The sequence below is a fragment of the Phocoena sinus genome, chromosome 19 (genome assembly GCF_008692025.1).
Source record: "Phocoena sinus isolate mPhoSin1 chromosome 19, mPhoSin1.pri, whole genome shotgun sequence".
In the NCBI taxonomy this organism is placed as follows: Eukaryota; Metazoa; Chordata; class Mammalia; order Artiodactyla; family Phocoenidae; genus Phocoena; species Phocoena sinus.
In genome coordinates this window covers 15690414-15715847 of record NC_045781.1, presented here as the reverse complement: position 1 = coordinate 15715847, position 25434 = coordinate 15690414, and the positions used below count along the sequence as shown (strand labels likewise).

Genomic DNA, 25434 nt, shown 5'->3' with positions numbered 1-25434 from the left:
ATCACCCCTTGTACCTGTTTACATTTCAGAAAGGAGGTCACAGGCCAGTAACCCAGGGATGAACGGACCCAATTACCAGGCTGCCTGATGCCAGCAGTGACTGTTTTAAAATATTGCAAGAAGAAGAAGAATGCAAGACCTTCACCACTTGGATTCTTATCGCTTACCCTGGACTGCGAGTTCCACCTATAAGACCCTCTGTAATTCCCCAGGATGGGCGGGACAGTTCTTGAGGTGCTAGTCTACTGTGTCTTCCCTTTGCCTGGCAAAGAAAATAAAAAGCCTCTCTACTTCTTATCTTCCAAATCTCTGTCTCCGTATTTTTATTCGGCATCAGTGTATAGGGGGCCAAGATTTGGCAACATAGCTCATATTCCCCATCCTGTAACTCTGCCCTAGTCCTGCTTCACTCCTCTCCCTGATCCTATAACTCTCTTCCTGTCCGTCATAACACCTCCCATAACCCATGCATTCTCCCATAACCTCCCTGTCCCCCTTAATTCCCTGTTCCCCATAACCCCCTCCTATGACTTCACTGTCCTACACTCCCCTGCCTCTATACACCCTTCCATTTTTTCATATAAATCCCTTCCTGTCTCCCCCAGAACCCCTTCTTGAGACTCCATAACCTCCCCTTGGTCCTTTCCTAACCCTCTCCCTGTCCCACAAGAACCTCCTTATCCCATGTAACCCTCTCCTGGACCCCTATAGTCTTCTCTTTGTCTCCCATAACCTTTTCCCATTCTTTTCTAACCTCCAGCCTCCTTCCCACACAAGTCCCTTCCTTTTCCCAAAAAACTTTCCTGCGACCCTACAGTTCCCTCCTGGACACTCAGACACCCATCATCCCCCTGTCTATCCCATATTAGCTCTGGCTGTCCTCTCCTGACTCCCTCCCTGTTCCCTTAAACTCCCCACTATTTCCCGATCAGCATCCACAGTTAATGCCGGGGCTGTCCGCTCACTCATCCTCGTCCTGGGGCTGCCCTGGCGAGTTGAGTCACAGCGGCGCGGCCTCTTTTGGTTACCACTTTATTGTGATTGGCTGCCCTGATACAGAGGATGCTGGGAGGGCGGTGCCTCAAGCATTTAGATCCAGATTCTGGTTGGTTCAGTGTACTAAGGAAGCATTTCTTAGGCACGCCCCCCCACCCCTGTTCTCTGCCTGTCCTCTTGATTGATTCAATGAACAAAGATGTGGGGTTTCAACTATTTGCCTTTTTTAAAAAATTAATTTAGTTACTTATTTTTAGCTGTGTTGGGTCTTTGTTGCTGCGCGTGGGCTTTCTCTAGTTGCAGAGAGCGGGGGGCAACTCTTCGTTGCAGTGGCGGACTTATCGCGGTGGCTTCTCTTGTTGCGGAGCACAGGCTCTAGGCGCGCGGGCTTCAGTAGTTGCGACTCGCGGGCTCTAGAGTGCAGGCTCAGTAGTTGAAGCGCATGGGTTTAGTTACTCCGTGGCACGTGGGATCTTCCCGGACCAGGCTCGAACCCATGTTCCCTGCATTGGCAGATAGATTCTTAACCACTGCGCCACCAGGAAAGTCCTCAACTATTTGCTTTTGTTGTTGTTCCCTATTTGAACTCCTGATTGACTCAGTGAATGAAGTGGGTGGACCTCAAGTACTGGCTAGTACATTCTGGGTTGATTCTTCGATAGGCAAAGGGCAGGATGTAATTTTTTTTTAACATGGAAGTATTGGAAGCCTACAGTGCACCAGGCAGTGCTCTGCTCTTGAAGGCCAAGTGGCAACCAAGAGAGACAAAGCCACAGCCCTCCCAGAGTTCGCAGTCCATGGGGTAGATGGGGAGATGTACAGGAAAAACCTGAATAAATAAACTAAATGATTTCAGAGAGGACCAAGGGCTATGGGGAATAACTAGGACATAAGGGATAGGGACCCAGGAGGGTGACACGAGGTGAAATGGGGAGTGAGGGGGTCAAGGAAGACCTGTCTGGGGAGAGGACATCCAAGCCTGGATGAGGGGCCAGCCATGAGAAGATCAGGGTGAAAGAGTTCCAGGCAGGGGGAATGGCAAGTGCAAAGGCCCTGAGATGGGAATGAGAGTTGTGTGATCCAGAAACAGAAACAAAGGCAGTGTGGTTAGAGTGTGGAAGCAAGAGGAGAGGAACAGACCAAGGCAGAGCCTGAACACCTGGGTGAGAGATTTGGGTTTGATCCCAAGAGCCATGGGAACATGGAGGGTTTAAGCCAAGGAGGGAGAGAGTCTGATTTAGGTTGTGGGGTTGCTCCGGCTGCCCTGAGCAGAATGGAGAGTGGAAGGCAGAAGGTTTCTGTTTTGCTTGAGGACAGAGCCTGGCAGTTTCATTCTTACAGAGAATGGGGCAGTGCCCTGACCCCTGGGTCTCTTGGACATGGTGGGATTTGGATATGGAAAGGGAGAGCATTCGGCAGAGAGAAGGCGCCAGGAAACCTCAGCCAGGAACAAGCCACATGGGACCTGAGTGTGTCTGTATCTGTCTGTGCATGTGTGTGTCGATCTCCTAAGATGATGGACTCAGCGATGCCCTTCACATCTTAGGCAGTCACCCTCCTCAGTCTCTGCAATCATGGAAGCTGGAAGGTGTAGGGGTCGTGTAGGCAGAAATCATACTGCCCTACGGTGCTCCTTATCTCATACCCGAGAAATCACCAACACAGGCGAATGAGAACCCCCTTCCATGGCTGAGAGTTCCTTGGCTGGTGTATTTCTTGCCTGGTGGATCCCATGGCTGGTGGTCATGTGTCTCTTGGCCAGTGGGCTACATCCCAGGGAGACCATCGCTCCCTCTAACCACTAAGGGTTTACTGTGCAGCACTGCCCAGAGCCATTGCTTGGTGGCGTGTCAGCAAGCAAGAGTGAACTTCAAGGGCTGTGCTGCCTCATGCCCCACCCCCCAGGGACTCACCCAACTTCTGAAGTTCCCTTAGATTACACAATCTAGAGTCTGCTTTGTCCACAAAACCAGGTATAAGGGCAGGACTAGGAGAAAAGCTGAAACAGAGCTAGGTACTTGTGCCTGGAGCCTGCCTACTGTAAAAATTAGTAAAAATAAATCTTAATCGAGGGGCTTCCCTGGTGGCGCAGTGGTTGGGAGTCTGCCTCCCGATGCAGGGTACGCGGGTTCGTGTCCCGGTCCGGGAGGATCCCACATGCCGCGGAGCGGCTGGGCCCGTGAGCTGTGGCCGCTGAGCCTGCGCGTTCGGAGCCTGTGCTCCGCAACGGGAGAGGCCACAGCAGTGAGAGGCCCGCGTACCGCAAAAAAAAAAAGAAAAAAAATCTTAATCGAGTAGAGCTAGAAGACCAGAAGGGGGCGCTCCTGTGCCCTGAATCAATAGCAGAGCCCAACAGGAAGAAGAAAGATGCCTCTTCTTTCCTGACAAGGATTCAGTCAATGAAAAGCCCTCAGCTCTTTGTTTACTATAGCCTTCCCAACTTCCTTTTACCCACTTAAAAGTGTCCCCCTTCCCTTGCATTTCGGGGACTTGCACATGGCTCACCATGGTCGCAGACCCCAACTGCAATTCTCCGCTGATCCCAAATAAACCTATCTTTGCTGGAGAAATATCTGGCAGTCTATTTCAGCTCAGTGCTACTCTGTGCTTCTTGTTCTGTAAAAGAATTGGTTTTCTTCTTGCAACCAATGAATACAGATGGATTCCTACATTCTTGCTAAAATTTGTTGAAACAGTCTTTTTAATTTTGGTTTTAATTTGAGTTTGCCTAATGACGAAGGATGTTAATCACCCTGCACATGCTATGGCCATGTAGAAATTATATTTTGTGAAACGCATGTTCATGTTTTTGTTCATTAAAAATGTTGAACTGCTTGCTTTTTTCTTTTTGCAAATATTTTCTTTCAATTTGTGACGACTTTTCACATTCTTAGTGGTGTCTTCACAAGAAGAAGTGTTAAATTTTAATAAAGTCCAATTATTTTACATATTATGCTTAGGTTTTTTTGAGTCTTCTTTAGTAAATCTTTGTCTACCTATCCAAAGGTTATAAAAAATACTCTCCTGTGTTTTCTCATAGAAGTTTTATAGGTTTAGCTTTCATATCTAGGTCTGTGATCCATCCTGAATTAATTTCATAGCTAGCACCCTGGACAGCACAGTTGTAGGTTGACATTATGCAAAAAATGATGTGGTATGAAGTAAGGAAGGATTCAAGATTCATTTTCTCACTATATTGATACACAGTTTCATTAGCATTAATTGACAAGACTTTCCTGACCCCATTGTACTAAACTGGCACCTTTGTCTTAAACCAAGTGCCTGTGTACATGTTAGTCTATGTCTGCACTCGTTGTTTTGCTTCACTGGTCTCTTTGTCTATATTAATACCAATATCACACCGTCATACTGTAGGTCTTACAGTAAGCATTGAAAGTCATATAGTGTAAACCCCCAACCATGTTCTTCTTCAAGATTGTTGTAGCTCTTCTAGAGGCTTTGATTTTCCCCATACATTTTATTTTATTTTATTTTTATTGGAGTATAGTTGATATACAATGTTGTTAGTTTCAGGTGTACAGTAAAGTGAGTTAGTTATACATATACATATATCCACTCTTTTTTAGACTCTTTTCCCATATAGGCCATTACAGAGCATTGAGTAGAGTTCCCTGTGCTATGCAGTAGGTCCTTATTAGTTATCTGTTTTATATATAGTAGTGTGTATATGTCAGTCCCAATCTTCCAACTTATCCCTACCCCCGCCATCCACTTTAGAATCAAATTGTCATGTTCTATAAACATGCTCGTCATGTTTACTGCTTCTCCTTCCAATGAGCAAACTTTCTAATCCAACCCCAGCTACTCATTTTGGCAAGAATTCAGAAAAATCTTATGGGGAAGACTGGCAGGCAGGAAAACCCAATTGCACACATTCAGCTCCTTTAGTTTCTAATCTCTCACGTCTCCCTAAATAGCCATTAAAGCTCCACTGGTTTTTCTTTACCAAACAGAGTCCGTCAGCTCGTGGTAAGCCCACTCTTCCACGTCCCCTTGCCCAGACTCAACAAGTGCCCCAGGGAGTGACCACCAATGTCCACTTAAGCAGGAAGGGCTCCTTATTCTCTGGAATTTAATTCTTTTAGACTTATTTGCATCCAAAGCCCTTCGCCATGTTTAAAAAATATAAATTTCTTAGTTTCTCCCTTTTTTCCCCTAGCTGTTATGGAGGGGGGCTGTGATATTGCAATTTATAAAAATAAATACAGCAGCGCCCGCCGGCGGCCGGAGTCGCGGCTGGCCGGGGCCGGGGGCGGGGGCGGAGGGCGGAGGGCGGAAGGTAGAAATAGGGGCGGGCGGGCCGCGCCAGTGCCGGAGCCGCGCGCGCGGAGCCGACCGAGCCACGCCGAGGGCGCCGAGCGAGGAGGCCGATCCCGAGCACCCAAGCTGCTGCCGCTGGCCTGGGGCTCGCTCTTCTTCTCGGGGCTCTTCGGGCTCTGCACCTGGGGGCTGCGGCGCGCGCGGCCCGCCTGGACCCACAACGACTGCGTGATGATCAGCACCAGGCTGGCGTCTTCAGTGCAGGCTGGGTTGGCCACCGGGTCTGGGATCATCATCATTCGCTCCTGGAGCCACGTGATCACCGACAGGCACTGGCTTGCCTGAGAATATGTCTGGGTTTTGATTCCATACATGATCTATGACTCCTACGCCATGTACCTCTGTGAATGGTACCGAACCGGGGACCAGAGCAGCAGACATTCCCTCACCGTTTTTCGAAACTTCCTCAGTAAAAACGCCTCATGATCACGCACCATGCAGTTATTCTGTTTGTCCTTGTGCCGGTTGCACAGAGGCTTAGGGGAGAGCTTGGGGACTTCTCTGCTGGCTGCATCTTCACGGCAGAACTGAGTACTCCGTTTGTGTCTCTGGGCAGAGTTCTGATTGAGCCAAAGCAGCAGCACACGCTGCTGTACAAGGTGAACGGAATCCGCACGCTGACCACTTCTTCCCATGCCGGATCCTCCTTTTCCCCTTCATGTACTGGTCCTACGGCAGCAGCAGGGACTGAGCCTGCTCCAAGTGCCGTCCACATTCCTTTCTACTGCAGTGTGGCCAACGCCTTCCTCATCGCTCCCCAGATCTACGGGTTCTCTCTGCTGTGCAAGAAGGCATCCGGCTCTTTGATGCTCCCCCAGCCAAAAAGGATGGTTAATTGCTCCATGAGTCAGGCAGTGAGGGCGCCTCCTCCACTCAGTGTTCCCGTGGACCAAACTGCAGGTTGTGCCCTACGTGGCCTCAGCCTTTTGGGTATTGACAAGCAGAGGGACTTGAGTTTTTTCTAAAGAGTATTCCTATCACCTCCCGCATCTAACCTGCCCCTTTTGCAAAAGCACTTTTTTCTTAGTAACAACTATTGGATCCCATCAAACCTCCACTGGCAGCAAGGTGGTTTTAATGCGAAGCCCAAGGATCCTTCCCTGGGTCTTATTTCAAGGGCTCTGGGAGGTGGAAGCACGGGGTGTGCAGATAGGTGGACCAAGGTGATAAGGAGCTGGGCACCTGCCTGGTCCTCATATTGGTGGCTCCCCACCTTTCCAGCCACTCAGGGAGTATCCACACATACTGGGCCAGCAGAAGCTAGTGATGACTTGGTTCTTTTCCTGTGATGTTGGCCTGGAAAAATCGTTGTGGGTAGGTAGTTTTTTTATTGTTTACTAGATAACCCGTAGGTTCTTTGCCTCATCCTTTCATCCATGTGCCGACATTGAATTCTCCTGTCTACCAACTTCTGATCAGAAGTCTCACTGGCGGGGTGGGGTAGGTGGCAGGGATGGGAACCTGAAGCACCTGAGTAGGTAGGAAGGCCAATAGGTCAGCACCTCTGCAGGCTGACTTGGTTTGACCAGTGTCAAACTTGTAAGCTTGCTGTCAGTCACAGATACTATTCCCTTTTTAGCATGTCCCTCAAGCCCAGCTTTCCCCATATCCACACACAGGATGCTCTTGTTAAAAACTATAGGGGTAAAGTGAAATGACAGCTACCAAGCCATTCACTGGGTAACCCCACTCTTTGACACTTTCCTTTCATGAAGCTGAACGGACTGCTGTATTCCAAACCATGAGATGTCTCATCTAGACTGCCTCCTGATAAGCCAGAGCTTGTGGTCCAAAGCCTGTTCCTATCTGACTTACTGCCATTTAGCCACAGAAGTCTGGAGAGCAAGAGTGCAAGTCAGCCCTGGCCAAATTATGTTCTGTGGACTGACTCTTTCACCCACTATTTGCAAATAGGATCCTCTGGTGCCAACACGAATTGTTCCCGAGCAACGAGGATGGGTTTTAGAAACTGCCACCATGAAGTTTTTTCCTAAGCAGAAGTGAAAACCTAGATTTTTTAAAGTGATTTTTAATTCATTGTTGTCTGTGAACTTTTGAAGTACTGAGTGTGTAAAAGTGTCTCAAATTTTGACTATTTCAGTCTTTAATGGGTGCCATTTAAAAAACATAAAATGCTGTAATTTTTTTTTACCTTTTTGTTTACTATCAGTATATCTTTATAAGTCACCCCTGTGGTGACTAAACTGCACTAAATATATATATATTTGGTCTTCATCCCCGGTCCTAGCCCAGAACTCTCCAAACCCTTGAAATTTCCTGTGATAAGAGCAATAAGATGTCTTTTGTTATATCAATGGTGACTTTCGGAAAGCCCTTGGGTAACCTGAGGATGAAGGATGGTTGCCAGGGGAACCAACCAAGTGATCAGAGGGTTGGAACTTTCTATACCCATCTTCTCCCTCCCCGCAAACTCTGGGGAGGAGAGAGGGGCTGGAGGTTGAATCAATTGCCAATGGCCAGTAATTTAATCAATTATGATTATGTAATGAAGTGTAAAACAAAGAAACAGAAAGAGCATCACTCACCACCCAGTTCTCACTGAGAGTGCACCCTGAGAGGAATTCAGGATGAAAAACAGGATGAGGCACCCTGTGCTTTGGAAAAATAGGGCCCTTAGATAGTTAGATGTATATCTTAGGAAGAATTTTCATGACCCCAGATTCTTGCATCTTCCCACACATAGAAAAGCACTAAAATCATTAACTTGAGTTATCTGTTCTCTGTGACTAGCAGTAATCTTTTACCAAGATGTATGCTTGACTGCACGTATTCCCTAGCCAAATATATATACACTACATATATATATATATATATGTATATATATATATACACACACACACACACACACACCAGCTTCTTCCCCTTCTTCTTCACAACAGTCCCCTCAGATCTACTGAGAGACTGTTTCCTGGGCTATAGTCCTCAGTAAGTTCTCTGAATAAAACCTAAGCTCACAACTCTTACATTGTGCATTTTTCTTTAAGTTGACAGAAGTCTCTATAAAAACCCAAAAGGATGGGTTCAGAAAGCCTCCGGGCTGGTGAACACGTGGGGGTGATAAGAGTGTTGCACCTGAAGAGGACACGGAAGCTCTGTGCCCTTTCCCCAGACCTTGCTCTATTCTCTTTCATCTGGCTGTTCCTGACTTATATCCTTTTATAATAAACTGGTAACCTAGTAAGTAAATGGTTTCTCTGAATTCTGTGAGCCACTCTAGCAAATCAATCAATCCCGAGAGGAGGGTCGTGAGAACCTCTGATTTACAGCCAGTCAGTCGGAAGTACAAGTAACAACCCAGACTTGTGACTGGTGTCTGAAGTTTAAGAAGAGGTTGTAGGAAACTCCAATCTGTAGCTGCGTGGTCAGAAGCACAGGTAACAACTAAGTCTTGCAACTGGCATCTGGAGTGGTTGGGGAGGGTGGGAGCTGTCTTGTAGGACTGAGCCCTTGCCCCGTGGAATCTAATGCTAGCACCAGGCAGTGTCACAATTGAGTTGAACTGTAGGACATCCATCTGGTGTCCAAGAGTTGCTTGTTGGTGTGGGGGCCACCCCTCCAAAACTGGAGTTGGCACCAGAACCTATTCAGAGACCTTTTGTGTTCGATTTAGACGTGGAACTCAATCTTTTTAAAACAGAAACCAGTGCCTGTGTTCTCCCTGTTTAATACCTCCGATGGCTTCATTCCACATCTAAAATCCAACCTTCTTCCTGTCACCTTCCAGCCTCTCTGTGATCTGCCTCCTTCCCACCCTCTGAACTTATTTTGTAGCACTCCCATTGCTACACACCAACCCCACTAGTCTTTTTCTTCCTTGGACAAGCCAGGCTTCTTCCTGCCTCAGGGACTTTGCACTTGCTGTTCTGCTTAGACACAACCTAGAACTGCGCTGCCCAGGACTACGTGTGGCCAATTTAATTTAAATTAATTATAATTAAGTTACGTTAAACATCGAGCTCTTTAGTTGCACCAGCCGCATTTCAAGTGCTCGACAGCCGCATGTGACTAGTGGGCACCACATTAGACAGAGCGGATTACAGAGCATACCTATCATTGCCGAATGTTCTGTTAGACAGCCCTGACCCAGAACTATCTGGTTGCTTTACATTTTACTCTTTTTTTCTGTGTCCTCTCAATATAGAGCAAGTTTTATGGAGGCAAATGCCTCATCTCTCTGAATCAGCACTGAGTTACTAAGGCCTAAGACAGTGCCTGGTACAGGACAGTGGATGCCCAATAAATGTTCATTTAATACGTGAATAAGCCCCGTGGAACTTGGAAGTGGACACGCAGGGGCACGTGAACATGTGTGCACATACACATACATACAGGAGATGAATGGAAAGCAGAAACTTCCTCGTAAGCTTCATTGCTCTCAAAACTTTGATGGAGGGGAACTGCCCCCAGTACAGGTAGGTTACAGGTACTTCAAAGGCTCCAAGAGGACCCAGGAGGTACAGTTCACGACGCTCTGAGCGAGGTGAGCTTTCAAGATGATCTCATACTCGCTGCTTCAAGGCTCTGACTACAATGGAGCAAATAATCAGAGTGGAACCTACTGGGACGCTTGAGACACTGAAGCCCAAGGCCAGTCTGGAATTGATCAGTGCTTTCCTCTGATCCCCAAGGAAGTTGGCTTCACAGGTCTGAGGGGATGAAGGCAAGCTGGTGGGGGTGTTTCCAAGGAGGAGGGAGATGAGGGAGGGGCATCCCTGGGGAGAGGTGGGGCATGAAAGACCAGGAATGGTGGTGTGGGGAAGGAAAGGGCAGGGTTCAGCCCCTCAGTGGAAAAGGAAGAAAGAAGGGAGCCAGGATGAGGGTGCAGGTCTGGGCAGAACACCGGAGGAGGAGGAGGAGCAGAGAGGGGGCTCCTGGAAAGGAAGGAGGACAGAGATGGTGAAGAGGGAGGGACTAAATCTCCCAAGAGGAGAAAGAAGGGATCACTAGGGAGGAGCGGGGAGGTGGGATGGGACAGAGGAGGCAGATCTGGGGAAAATGGGAGTTGGTGACAGCTGGGTGGTGCCCACCTCGAGGGAGAACACGAGGGCCCGTATTGCCAGCAGAATGAAGAAGAAGAAGGAAATGATGGAGAGAAACAAATAATCATTTTCTGGGGAATTCAAGGACATCAGGATGACTGGCTGCATCAGGTAGACCTTCTGCATCGGGATAACCTGCTGCATTGGAGTAACCTTGGACTCTAGGTCCCTGGGGTCAGTCCCAGTAGCCATGGACCTTGGCCTGAGGAGGAGATGCTGGGCAGGTGGAATCTGCAGACATGGGAAAATGGGGCCCAGAGAGGGGACATCTGAGCTCCCAAGAAATGAGGACCCCCCCCAAACCAACCCCTTTACCTAGAAAGGCACTGAAAACAGACACTGCTCCAAACCAGGGGACAGTACCCCAAGCCAGAACCCACCACAGCACGTATGTTCCTATATAACAGCCATGATGGCCCTATAACACAATTCAACCCTCCTCTATCCTCTGGTAACTCCTCTGTCTACCCTTCCCCCACTGCCCCCTTATCCCCTCCATGTATCCCTCTAACTGCTTTCCTGCGCTAAACTCACCCCACACACTCCATGTATACACACTTAAACAACCCCACGCTTTTCTAATAACCCATCACAAACCTAGTTTTAACGTCCCTAGGACTTCCCTTCGCCTCTCAGTCCGGAGGCTGTCTTGGGGATTTGAGTCACTGGGCGTGGTTTCCCTACTGACCACCACTTCATTATGATTGGCTGCTCCCGTATAGGTGTGCCTCGAGTGCCCAGACCTGGCTTCTGATTGGCTCATTGTATGTAAGGGGTGTTACCTAGCCAATCCCCTTTCTTCCTGCCCTCTTAATTGATTCGGTGAATAAGGGCACTGGGTTACAGTTATTTGCCCTTTACGTTATTGTTCCCAGTTTGAATCTTGATTGGTTCAACATATAGTGTGTGGGGCTCACTTCCAGATTGAATCTGAGTGCAATGGGCAGACTGATATTCCTGTGAGGAGCCTGCTGAATACTAGACCTAGGCTGGGCCCTGAGGGCCGTGTAGTAACTAAGGCAAACAAGACCAGGGCTTTCCTGGAATTCACAACCGCTGGGAGAGAAGGGGGGAAAACACACAAATAAATAAATGAAACGATTCAATGGAGGACCAACACCTATGAGGAATAAGGAGAGGGGCCCCCGGGGGCCACACGGGACTGAGGGGTGGGGTTGAACGGGCAGGAAAGGCCCCTCTAAGAAGGAACATCTAGGCTGAGATCTGAAGTACAAGAGGAGCCAGTCACTAGACGATGTGGAGAAAAGAATTCCAGGCAGGGGGAACAGCAAGTACAAAGGCCCTGGGGTGGGAAGGAGGTTGGTAAGAATAGGAAAAGAAACAAGGGTCATGTAGCGGGACTCAGTGATAGATCAAGATGCATAAACAGTATATACAGTTGCACATATTCAAACTCGTACACAGTCTGCAAGCCAGCAATTCCTCCTTAGAATTTTTCACTTTGACGGCTTTCAACTTTTCCTTTGAATTAATAGCCCTGTGTGTGGCACTGGAGAGGACCCAAAGCAAGTGAATGAGGTGTCTGTGCTCATTCCCTTGGAGAGTTAGACTGAATGGCCGAAGGATGTCTCTGCTGCTGGTTCCTTGGCTTGTAGATTCTGTGGTTGAGTGTTCCCCTTGGCTTTTCCAGGCCATCAGAAAAAGGTGGAAAACATGTAAGATGATGAGGAGAACACTCAGGATTCCAGACATATTCAGCAGAGTGACCCATATGGAAAGTTCTCATCAGTGATCCACTTGTTCTTGTCAGCTCTCCTGGTCTGTGGAGATGGAAGGGAGATGTACCTTCATGACGTTTGCTCTGGGAGGACCCCTGGGGATGGGACCAAAGCCATGGCTGAGAGATAACAACCTTCCAGTGACAGCCCATAACATCATAGGATGGAAGAGATGCAGAGGGTGGGGGCTTTTGGTACAGCATGACACAGGAGATTGGCAGGGGCTCAGAGAATGACCAGCCTTGATGGAGAAAACCAGGAGATGGGACCTCCAGGGGAAGAATCAGACCTGAACAGTAGTTTTCAAAGTGTGGTCCTCTGACCAGCAGTGTCAACATCACTTGGAAATCTCTTTAAAAAGCAAATTCTTACCCACCCCCAGACTCCCTGAGTATGAAACCCTGGTGGTGCCTGAAATCTGTGTTTTAATAGGCCCTCCAGGTAATTTTGATGCAAACTGAAGTTTGAGAAGCACCAAACTAGAGGAATGAATGAGAAAGGGTGCAAGTACCAAGGACCCTATGAGAGCTTCACTTGGACCTCTGGGCTTTGTCTTTAAGAGGTTCCTTGGGTTCTGGAAGTACACAGCCTCCTCAGCTGGGTTCTGCATGGGGTTTTACATCCATGAACAGTGGGAAAGGATAATATAATAGTTTCACCTAACCCAAAGAAAGGCATTGAGTTTTCAAATCAAACTAAAAGTACTTATGAGGAATCACTTATAGACATGCACACATAAATCTAGACATATTGTCATCCAAATCCTCTATTCCAAGGACAAGAATAGAATTTTACAAGCTTGTGGACTGAAAAAACAAGATTTTATTCCAAGTACTATGGGAACCTGTCAGAAGTTATAAGCTGGGGAAGGTTATGATCTGATAAACATTTCTGAGCTTCTTTGGCTGCCCTGAGCAGAATGGAGAGTGAGATGCAGCAGGTTCCTGCTCTTCTTATGGGCACAGAGTCTGGAGACCTTGTGCCTGGAAAGAGAAAGAAACAAAGCCCAGACTGTGTGGGCTCTGGGCATGTCAGAGCCAGTTCTGAAACAGAGGAAGAAGGCTCCAGGAATGTCAGGTGAGAACAAGCCATGTTTGACTACGAAATTGTGTGTGTGTGTGTGTGTGTGTGTGTGTGTGTGTGATAGGTTGATGGGCTCCCTGTGCCTCCTGGGAAGTCATTGACCCTTGTTGCCTGGTACGGTGGGCACTGGAGGTGGGGGCTGAGTAGGGCAGTGTCAGGAATCAGAGTGACCTCATGCCTCCTTGCCTTCACACTTCCAAACAATGTCACGTGCCATCAAAACTGAGCCCACATGCAGTCTTGCAAACGTACAATCAAAGCCAAATACAGTCATGAACTCACCTACGTGAAAAGCACATGTATTTCTCTCTCTATTACACACACATACTCCACAAACCAACAGGTCCCTCTTAGGATTTCTTGGTTCTAAAGTTTTCAAGATTTCCTCCACAATAAAATCCCCATTGAAAGGAGTTTAGAGGGAATAAAAGCAGTTAAACCCACTATTTTGTGGTGATCCCCTTTGGGTGAGCAGTGAATACGACCGGCTCAACAATCTATTGGCTGGTGGGAATCTTGCCTGGATGGTCTCTTCGTTGAAGAGTCCTTTGCCTGGTGGGTCCATTGCCTGAGGTGTTCCTTGTCCATAAAGTTTCTTGTTTGGAGGGTCTCTGTCTGATGTTCCCCTCGGCTTTGCCAGATCAGCAGAAAAAGATGAAACAAATATATGTGATGATGAGGCACGCTCTCCAGATTCCATATATTCTCAGCCAACTGGCTCAGATAGAAAAAAAGGTTCAGTTCTAGCCCAGTTATTCTTCCTGTTATTTTTTGGTCAGTGGTGATGAGAGAGGGTGATGTGATTTTACGAGGTCAAATGAGGGGTGGTAGGAAGTGGTTGGGATCCTTGAAGACCACAGTAGGGACAACAACCCCACCCCCGAATCCCTAAGATTAGGACAGAAGACAATGCAGGGAGTGGGGACTTCAGGAAAGGGATCTGGGGTGTGGATTTGGGGTGTACTGGGGGGGGCAAGGTCTCAGGCGATGACCAATCTTGAGAGAGATGCAGAGTTTGGACTCTCCACAACTCTCTCAAAAAGTCTTGATTTACTGAACTTCACAAGAACTCTCAAATTCTCTTCTTTTAAATACGGAACAACGTCCAGCCCTTTTCTTGAATTTTAATTCCTAATCAGCTCGTTGATACTTCTTGGCAGGGCTCTCTCTCAGCATATTTCCTATTGGTGATTGGCTGTAGACTCTAGGGGATGGGTCTTGAATACACCCCCTCCACTTTGCCTAGATCACACAGCAGGGGGTGAGGGGTGGTCAAGTGAAAGCAATGGAGGGAGCAGGAATCATAGAGGGAGTGGCAGGAGAAGAGGTATAAGGGGTACTTAAGAGAGGAGTAGCCAATGTCCTTGAGGAAGGGGGTGGTGCTTCAGGAAAAAGCGCAGCCATTAGCCATTAGAAGAACCTCCCAGGCTTTGCTCTAAGAGGCAGGGGAGGTGAGGGAGGCCAGGAAAAGGTCAGACAGCCAGCTGATCGGGCAGTAGAACTGAAGAAGCTTCATCAGAATCTCCTGGAGGGCTTCTTAAAACAATTTTCTGAGCTACATCCCCAGAGATTGATTTAGTGGGTCTGAGGTGGGGCCAATGAATTTGCATATCTAACGGAACTCCTAGGTGTCATGCTGCTGGTCCTGGGACCACAGTTTGAGATACCCTAGGGTAGCCACCTCTTTCAACAGGTTGCCTGGGGAAGAAGCAAAAGAAGCAGGGCTCCCAATCCCTGAGATTGAGCCTAGGGAGAACCATGGACAGAGAAGCTTTTCTACACCCCTCACCAGCAGAGCAACGGATTAAATCCACCAAGATCCCATCTTCAAGCTGCTTTTATAGTGGAAAAAAAAGAATTAAAACTGTTTGACTATGAATAACTTTTAATTTACTATTGATTAAGATTCGTTGGCAACAATTTTGCATGCTAGAGAATTCACGGAATGGGGGAAGTCTGACCTCCAAGTTGTTTCTCAATGGAGACTGCATTTTCACAGATACTAAATTTAACAGTTGACCTAGTGATGGAATTGGTTAGGTTACTATTAGATTTATTTGAATTTTATTAACTCCAAATATTCAGTCAATAATTGTGAAGCCAATTTGTGTGTGTGTGTGTTTGTGGCTCAAACCTTTTTCTGTGCCCTTAGAAAATCCATAGACTCCTGGCACTGTGTCCAAAACAGAAGGAAACATTTGCCTTTCTCTTCATCATAGGTCCTCTGGAGCAAAAATTTGTGGGCTTTTCACTGCCTGCTGTTCCCAAGACCCTCCTGTCTAGCCTGTGCAGGGAACCTGCCACCAGCAGCCTGCAAAAGAACATTGTGACTCGGGACTTCCATGGTGGTGCAGTGGTTAAGAATCCGCCTGCCAATGCAGGGGACACGGGTTCGAGCCCTGGTCTGAGAAGATCCCACATGCCATGGAGCAACTAAGCCTGTGTGCCACAACTACTGAGCCTGCGCTCTAGAGCCCATGAGCCACAACTACTGAGCCCACGTGCTACAACTACTGAAGCCCGTGCGCCTAGAGCCCATGCTCCCCAACAAGAGAAGCCACCACAATGAGAAGCCCACGCACTGCAACAAAGTAGCCCCCACTTGCCGCAACTAGAGAAAGCCCTCATGCGGCAACGAAGACTCAATGCAGCCAAAAAGAAAGAAAGAGAGAGAGAGAGAAAGAAAGAAAGAAAGAACATTGTGACTCTCCCAAGAGAGCTCAGAAGTTCTCTAATTACCCATCTAATTAGATTAGGGGCTTCCACTGAGTTTGTGGAAGAGAAAAGAGTTCTTTATTAAAGAGAGAGATCTCTGATACCACTATGCTACAAATTGTATTAGTTAAATTAAATGATTTTTTAATTATTTAATTTATGTATATCAGTAATTTTAAAATATTCAACAAATGTAGACTTGAAATAGAGTAATTGAAATAAACAACCAATCTGTTGGTCTGGATAATTAAGTGGAAGGAGTATCTCAAACTTCGGAGAAAAACAATAAGAAAACAACCACACAAGAAAAAAATTATTTAAAGGGTCCAGGAGGTCTAATATATAATATGTAGGAATTTTCAGAAAAAGAGAGTAAGTAATAAGGTAATAATAAGAGATAATTTTCCCAAGCTGGACAAAATACTGCCCATGGAAAGAATTTGCAAAGTTTCTGGCGGCACTGTGCGCACACACAGACACACGCTTGTTCTGGTGAAGTTCCTGAATTCTAAGAGTAAGACAACAATCCCAGAAAGTTCTAGACAGAACAAGTTACTTAAAAAGAGAGACAAGGGCTTCCCTGGTGGCGCAGTGGTTGAGAGTCCGCCTGCCAATGCAGGGGACGCGGGTTCGTGCCCCGGTCTGGGAGGATCCCACGTGCCGCGGAGCGGCTGGGCCCGTGAGCCATGGCCGGTGAGCCTGCGTGTCCGGACCCTGTGCTCCGCAACAGGAGAGGCCACAACAGTGAGAGGCCCGCGTACCGAAAAAAAAAAAAAAAAAGAGAGACCAAAAGTTCCCTGGCGGTCCAGTGGTTAGGACTCTGTGCTTCTACTGCAGGGGGCATTGGTTCGATCCCTGGTCAGGGAACTAAGATCCTGCATGCCATGTGGTGTGGCCAAAAAAAATTTTTAAATAATAAAATAAAAATTTTAAAAAGGAGAGAGAATTAGGCTGGCACCAGACTTCTCATTGCCATCACTGAACCTGGACATGGGAAAATGGCTACGTACCATTGAGAGAAAGAGTGACACAAAAATATTATCCCTGGTAAGATCTTTCATGTGTTCTGATTACAAAATCTTTTCATTTCATCTGTGACTTAAGAAGTTTACCACTGATGTATTGTATCCATAGAAAGTACTGGAATTATTCTAACCCAACAAAAATTGAGACATCTGAAAATAGAAGACAGAAGGGAGAGAGAACAGTGGCAAGCAAGGTGTGTTTGTGTGTATAGATATTCAAAGCCAAATGGGTTAATGTTGATAGTGGGACTAGAGATGTGTGAGATGTACTAATATTTTTTTAATCAGAGAGGTGTATTCTCTGTTGCTTCTCCCCCAAGACAAAAAGGGACAGAAAAAACATGGATTCTAGGAATTAACAGTGACAAGAAAGAGTGTGATACCCTGGGGTGACTGAAGGCTGCCCTGAGCTGGCGTGGGGTCTGTATAAGGTGCACAGGTGGCTACAGGTGGTGCGGGGCAGAAGGTGACTGGAGTGGCCAAGACTTGATAAATTGAAGGAAAGGTGAGCACATGTGCCTGTGTGGGGGGTGTGTGTGTGTGTGTATGATTCTTGTTTCCTGAAGGTAATATTTGACTTTTAAAAGGAATTTATTGAAATATAATATGCATACTGATAAGTGCACATGTCAGAAAGGTACAGCTCAAATCTTCTCAAACTGAACATATATGTGTAACCAGCATTCAACCTCCTACCCCTGGAGCCTACTTCCATTCACTGCTCCCCAGGGTACCCATTAGACACAAATTTAGCCTGCTTTTATACTTTCTACAGCATGAGTCTGTAGGAAGCTTCTTTTGCTCAATTTGAAGTCTGTGAAATTCATCCACATTGCTGTGTGTAGTTGTGGAGCAATCATCCTCGTTGCTGGAGAGTACACCCAATTTATTTTGGCATTCTACCATTGATGGATATTTGGGTAGTTGCCTGTTGGGGGCTCTTATGAATAAAGCTGCTGTGAATATTCTAGCACATCTTTTGGTGAATATATGTATGCATTTCTGTGGGTATAGATCTATGGATGGAATGGCTGGGTTATTGGAAGAATGCATTTCAGATCCTGCTCTTGACTTTTCTATAGTTGCCTTGAGAAAATCATTGGCTGTCCCTTCACCACAGAAATCAGCAGGAACAATCCCAGGATGCTGGTGTCCAAGAAAGAGTTAGGGAGTAAGCAGTTGCCTTTGGACATTCACCCAATCCTCCATTCTACTGCCTTCAAACTTCCAGAACTGAGTAGAGTAAGTCCCTCACATACGAACGAGTTCCATTCTGAGAGCGCATTCATAAGTCCAATTTGTTCGTAAGTCCAACAAAGTTAGCTTAGGTACCCAACTAACACAATCAGCTATATAGTACTGTATTGTAATAGGTTTATAATACTTTTCACACAAATAATACATAAAAAATAAGGAAAACATTTTTAGTCTTACAGTACGGTACCTTGAAAAGTACAGTAGTCCAGTACAACAGCTGGCATGCAGGGGCTGGCATCGAGTGAACAGGCAAGAAGAGTTACTGACTGGAGGAGGGAGAGGACGTGGGAGATGGTAGAGCTGAAGGATCGTCAGCTATAGGAGGTGGAGGGCAAGCTGCAGTTTCACTCATGCCTGACTTTGATGGCAGAGGTTCTGGTTCCTTGCTGGATTCAATTCTATCTATCCTCTTGAAAAAATGGTCCAGTGATGTCTGGATAGTAGCTCTTTTTTTCTCATCATAAATGACACATGGTAGCACTGGATTGCATTCTGAACGGCTGCTGCAACCTTCGTGTACTGTTGTACGTTTGGGTCCTGTGCCTCAAAAACTAACAGTGCCTCCTCAAATAAAAAATCCCCTTGCCATTTCCTGAGTCGTGAATCTCTTCGGTTCTTCAGTTACTTCTTCCTCTTGTCTCTCTTCGTCCTTTCTCTGGACACGTTCACATCCTTCAAAGTTCGCAACTTGAAGGTTCGTACGTAGGGGACTTGCTGTAATTACAATTTAGAGAGACTGCCTGCTGTGTGGAGGGACAGCAACTAAGAGTCAACATGCCTAGGGCTCTCACTTGGGGCTCAGCCATCTCCTGGCTCCTAAAATTCACCTCTACTGGCACAACTAGAAAACCCAGCTAATACTCCTGAAGTTTAGAACTTAACACATATATCCCCAAAGACAAATTATTGGAACAAAATGGACTAGGAATTTGAAATAATCTTGGTCAGTTCACTTAAGAGGATAAAAGAATATCTTAGCAACATGAATCAAAAATAAGAAATCCTGACTGACGTCACTGGGAGGGGCGCCAAAGAAAGTGACGGGAAGCGGCCATGCGGCCTGGGGATTGCTAACCGAACGTGGGCTGGCATGTCGGCTTTGATGTGTCTAGAGCCTTTAGCGCGCGTTGGAGGCCACTTCTTCAGGGGCCGCCGCACGCGGGCAGCTGGAGGCGCTGGAGTCCGTCATGCTGGTGGAGGTGTGCATATCGAGCCCCAGTACAGACAGTTTCCCCAGCTGACCAGGTGATCAAGGCAGAGTTCTTCAGTGCAACCATGTGGTTCTGGATTCTCTAGCACTTTGGGCATGACTCAGATGCCGCGCTGGGCCACTTTCCATATCCAGATCCTTCCCGGTGGACGGATGAAGAATTAGGTATCCTTCCTGATGATGAAGACTGAAAGTGTAGACTCAACTCTTTCCAAGAGCCAGGTGAGAATTTCAAGAAGTTACAGACATCATATTGTATATTAAGTTGTAAATTAAAGTTTTGGTCAAGAATGAAAAAAAAAAAAGAAATCCTTAGAAAACCAAGTGTTAATACACAACTATGAAAATAGAATTGGAATATAGAACAAAATAGATGGGATAAAAAGCAGGATGGATACAGCTGAGTTGGAAAGTCAGATAGAGGAACCCTCCCAGCAGATTAAAAGAGAAAAAAGGGGGAGATTAAAAGGCAGTAAAAGAAAAAAAAAAAAAAAACCAATAGCCAAGTAATATGGAGGATCGGCCTAAATTCGCTTCCATTTCCGGGGGATACAGTGAAGGCAGGAAAAGTTAGCACGCTTTTAATCTGCAATGTTGAACTAGAGGTCGTTACTAAACTTCCAACCTTAAGACCTATTCCAAACCTTTCCCTGCTGCTAACAGCCACTCCAGGCTTGAGCCAGCCCTGAACAATTGTGACAGCTGCCCAGCTGTCTCTTTGCTTCAACTCTGCGCTCTCCCCACCCCTGCCCCAATCCACCCTCCACTCAGCAGCGAGAGTGGACTTTTAAAAAGTACAGACCACGGGCTTCCCTGGTGGCGCAGTGGCTGAGAGTCCGCCTACCGATGCAGGGGACGCGGGTTCGTGCCCCGGTCCGGGAGGATCCCACATGCTGCAGAGCGGCTGGGCCCGTGAGCCATGGCCGCTGAGCCTGCGCGTCCGGAGCCTGTGCTCCGCAACGGGAGAGGCCACAGCAGTGAAAGGCCCGCGTACCGCAAAAAAAAAAAAAAAAAAAGTACAGACCACGTGATGTCACTCCCTTGTTTAAATCCTCCAATGCCTTTCCTTCACACTTAAAATTCAAACATCTTTCTATGGTCTACAAGATGCTGCAACATCTGGCTACTGCCCTCTCTGCAAACTCACCTCCTGACACTCTCTTGCTGCTAAACTCCTCAGAGCCTTTGTACTTGCTGTTCCAGTAGCTGGGACTCCTTTCTCTAGATCTTCAATGTGGAGGCTTCTTTCCATCCTACAAATCTTAGCATATCCCAATCTTAAGTAGTACCACTGATTACTGTTACATCACTCTGTTTCCTTTGTAGTGCTTACCAATACCGGAAATGATCTCATTTACTTATGTCTTGTTTATTTCCTTGTATTCTGCAGGATAATGTCAATTCTGTGAGGCAGGAATCTTTCCTGTCTTGTTCAATGCAGTATTCCTGGTCCCAAAGGAGTACCTGTCACACAGTAGGTACTTGGTAGATGTTTACTGAATGATCGAATGAACCCTGAGGGAACTCACACACACAGAAAAAGAAGGACCACTCAGAAGGCAGAAATCTCCTTAGATGATTTATTATCCTCGAGACTTTGTCCAAGGGACAGAGTTAGGACATGGACATCTGAGTCCAAAGGGTCTGCAAGGAGCAAGGAGGGCCTTCCGTCCCTGGCACACTGAGGGAGAGGGGACCAGGGCATCCTCAGGGTCTCCTGGATTGTGGAGACATCTGTCACCAGGCAAAGTGAGTGGAGAAAGTGAAGAACATGAACAGCCATCCCAGGATGGCAATCATGATGCCCGTGGCCAAGCCCATGCTAGAATTCCTCTCTGCCCTAACTCTGTCTCTCTAGCTGTTGGCATCCTGGCTCTGTGGGGGAGGGGGAGGGGGAGGCTGGCTGATGAGTGGCCTCAGAAGTTGGGTGTAGTAGGGGGAGTTGATCCAGGGAAGAGAGGGGTTCTTGGTTGGGGTGGGGCTGAGGGAGGCCAGAGGGGGCTTCCTTAGGAAGAAACCGGAGCCAGGGTAGGGAGGAGAATCAGGACAGGACCCAAGGAGAAGGGGGAACAGGAAGAGGGAAAGGAGACAAAGGACACGGTGAAATAAAAACAGCGTTCTGGGAAGAAGCAGAGTGGTGGAATGTGAGAGGGGCAGGGTAGGCTCCCGGAGAAAAAGGAGAATAAATGGGGAGCTGTCCCTCTGAGAGGCTGCAGAGGGATGGGGAGAAGGTAGGGCTCTGGGGAGAACAGGGGGAAGGGGAGAAATGCGTTAGGAGAGAGAAGGATAACCCTGGGGTGGGAGATAAGGGGTTTTGCCTCACTCTGACAGAGAAAATGAGGGCTGGAATCCCGAAAGAGAAACAGCAGAGGAGGGACACAATGGACGCAGGCAGGAGGTCTCCACAGGATGGTCCACAGACATCACCAGACGGCCTAATGAGGCCTACAGAGCTCAAGGAGCTGCAGCTTACACTTCGGGCCAGCAAGGGAGAGACCAGCCCACATAAGGTCTGCAGACAGCAAGGGGGGACAGCCGAGACCCTGAGGAATGGGGAGAGCTGACCTGACCGCACCAGTCAGGAGGGAAGTTGACCCTGGCTCACCAGCAAGGGGCACATGGGCCCCAGCGATGATGCACCACAGGGTCCATAAAACACTTGCTGTCCCATCACCTCCCTCCTGTACCGTTTAACTCTCTCCCTAATCATCTATAATGTCCCACTTGCCTTCCTCTAGGCCCCTTGCAGCTGCCAATAATCTTTGTGTACTACATACCCCCTTCCATATCCCATAATCCTCTCCGTGTGGCCCCCAAATCCCCACCTCATAACCCTGTCCCTGTCCACACATTACCCTCTCTCTGACCCACAAATCCCCACCCTGTCCACCACAACCTCCTCCTCATCTCATCCTAACATTCCCTGTGGCCCTTAACTCCCTGTTCCCATACCCACTCCCTTTCCTGGTAACTTTCTCCCATCCCCTTACCCCCATCTAGGCTACATAACAAGACCCCAGTAGCCCCACAACCCCCTGGCCATCCCCCCACCTGTCTCCTCATGCCCCATAATTCTCCCTGGTCCTAAGCGCCTGTCTTTGTGCCCTCATAAGCCTCATCCTACCCTGCTGGAATCCTCTTTCACCCCCTTTAACATCCCCACAGTCCCTGGTCAGCCAGCCAACTCATTTCAGGTCCAACCACCCACGGGGGAATGATGTCACCAAGGCATGGCCTCTCCCATCGTCCACTCTGCCTCTGAGTCTGCTTTCCTTTCAGCACTGTGATTGTGATTCCCTTCAGCATATGGGGGAGAGGAGTTTCAAGGTTTTTCTTTTAGCCTGGGTTTCTGATTGGCTCAATGAATACAGAGGCTATTTCCTGGGTGTTCCCCCATCTCCTGATTGGCTTGAAGAACTCAGATACTTGCTTTTCTTTTAGCAAGTTGGACCACAGATGGTTCACAAAATATAAAATGGGTGGGCCTTTGTAACTGGCTGCTATTTCCCAGTCTGACCTGCAGGTGGGTTCTTTGAGTGTGAAGAGTGGGATTTACCAATTCATTCCATTTGAATTTATTTGCTACCTACTTGTGCCTGGGCTTGTAGTCTTACTTCTTGGACTCTATTCTAGAGTGGTACTTGCTTACTCGCACAGAGAAGCACGTTCGTGGATGTTCTTGGCAGCATTGTTTGCGGCAGCCAAAAGGTAGAAGTCATCTTAATATCCAACTGGAGGGTCCTAGTAGTAAATCTTGTAATCCCTGACATGACCCACGAGGCAGTTATTAAAAAGAGGCAGTGAAAATCAGGGTATAGGTTATCTTTCGTGGAGAAGTAACTGGAAGGGGCACGGGGGTCTTCTGGTCTGGGCCTTGTTTCAGGTGCAGGTTACAGGAGAATGCTCTTTGTGAAAGTTCATTGGTCTACACATATGATTGGGGCACTCTTATGCACTTCCATAAAAATATTTTTAAAATAGGAGGCTCAGTGTTCTCTTGGTTTAAATGAGACTCAGATTCTCAAACTCTTCATTGAAATAAGAAATCTAGGTCTATCGTGGGTCCTTAGGGGGTATTTCTTGGGTGGGAGGAGTACTGGTTTTCTCTTTTCAATTCACACATCTGTGAGAAAAGAGGAGCCATGCCTACAGTTTCCTTCTGACTCAAAGAAAATTCAAAAGCAGATCTCTTGTCCAGGAAATAAGGATGTCAGTTCAAGTATTGCTAAATCACTTGAAATAAGTATTATTAAGATACTTGAAATAAGTTCGATGTCTCATCGAAACTGTAGACTGTATGAAGTTAAAAATGTCAATCACAGGACATGGTAATAATGTTGCAGTCTGAGTGTCTTAAAGCTTGCTAAGTTTTCTGGGGTTAGATGTAAATTTGCAAGGCCAGTTCATGGTGTGGAACAGAACCTGCTTTTCTGCAGCTGCTTATTCTTTTGAGATTGTCCCTCTTACCCTGCTAAGAGTTCTTTCACCAGAGGGACGAAGGGCCCACAGGTTCATGCCAGTGCTGGAATCACACTCTCTTTTCCTCTAAGACCACAAGCCAAGGGAAGTATCGCTAAAACCCAGTGGTATTAGCATCCATTGATGCTAATTACCTGAGCCAGTAATTACTATGGTTGTTAGTTTTCTAATGATGCATAACAAATTCCCACAAACTTAGTTATTAACTCAGAGTTCTGTAGGTCAGAATGGCTGGGCTCTCTGCTCACGATCTCACAGGTTAAAATCAAGGTGTTGGCCTGCATTCTCATTTGGAGCTAGGACCCTCTTCCAAATGAATATGGTTACGGCAGAATTCAGATCCTTACTGCTGTAGAACTAAAGTCCCCATTTCCCTGCTGGCTTTCAGCTGGGAGCCACTCTCAGCTAGACGCTGCCTGCATTCCTTGCTATGTGGCCCTCTCCTACTTAGAGCCAGCCATGGAGAATCTCCCTTGCCTCTAATCTGCCTCATGCCTGGAATCTTCTTTGCCAGTAAAATCCAGTTCCTTTTAGGAACTCACCTAATCAGGTTAGACCCTCTGAAGATATTCTCCCTATTTTAACATTAACTGACTGGGGACCTTAACTACATCTGCAAAATCCCTTCATGGCAGCCCACTGATTAGTACTTGAATGAGTAACTGGGAGCAGGTGTATGTACACCAGTGAGCAGGAATCTTGGGGCCATCTTAGATTCTGCCTACCACACTGGGGATTTCTCATTTCCATCATTCCATTGACATTTATTAAATGGCATTCTACTCTAAGAAAGACCTTCCCCATTTTCACTTTGTTTCTCTCATATTTTTCTTTCTTTCTGTCAGTATGGACTAGAATTCTTTTTTAATTTAATATTTTATAATCTATTACTATTTTTCCTTTCCCTTCCCTTTTGTTTGTAGGCCCCCTAGTTTTCTTACTAGTCTTGTCTAACTCCTTGTTCCCATAGCGCTTGGGAGGGGTCCCCGGTACCCGCTCCTGCCCTGTCTGCAGATAGGGGTCTGCAGGAAGGAGGAGGAGCCAGAATCCAACCTCATGGCTTGCAACCAATTCCTATCAGGGTGGACAGAGTCAATGTCCTGATAGAGGGTGGAGCACCCTCTGAGTCCTGGAGGAGCATTGTACAGTGGGACCACGCCCCCTCACACCAGCAACCAATCAGGACTTGCGCTGGTTTCTCCTCAGTGAAGTACTGGACTTCCACGGTTTGGGTCTTGGGATTCCAGATAGAACAAGGGGAGGTGTAGTGGGTTTGGCTCTCTGTTTTCAAGATACTTGGAGTCTTTTGGAGTGGAAAAGTTATGCCTCCGAAACCCGCTGCAGGCGCCCCACCCGCTCCAGGGGCCCCACTGGCTCCAGGTGCCCCACCTGACGAAGCTAAGCCACAAGGGCCTGTCCAGACACCAGAAGAACTGGCATTTCATGCCCCAGATTACTTGTGTATGACCATCATAGGCATACTTCTTTTCCCTCCCCTGGGACTACCAGCAGGCTTCTTCTGTCACAAG

General features: G+C 47.2%; 1 protein-coding gene and 2 pseudogenes across 2 annotated transcripts in view; 2 read left to right on the top strand and 1 right to left on the bottom strand.

Moving 5' to 3' along the window:
* Positions 1–25434, bottom strand: part of ATP4A (ATPase H+/K+ transporting subunit alpha) — a 75114-nt gene that overhangs the window by 25653 nt on the left and 24027 nt on the right. The gene's annotated exons all lie outside the window — the stretch shown is intronic.
* On the top strand, positions 5182–6172 carry LOC116744717 (annotated as a pseudogene).
* On the top strand, positions 19307–19724 carry LOC116744641 (annotated as a pseudogene).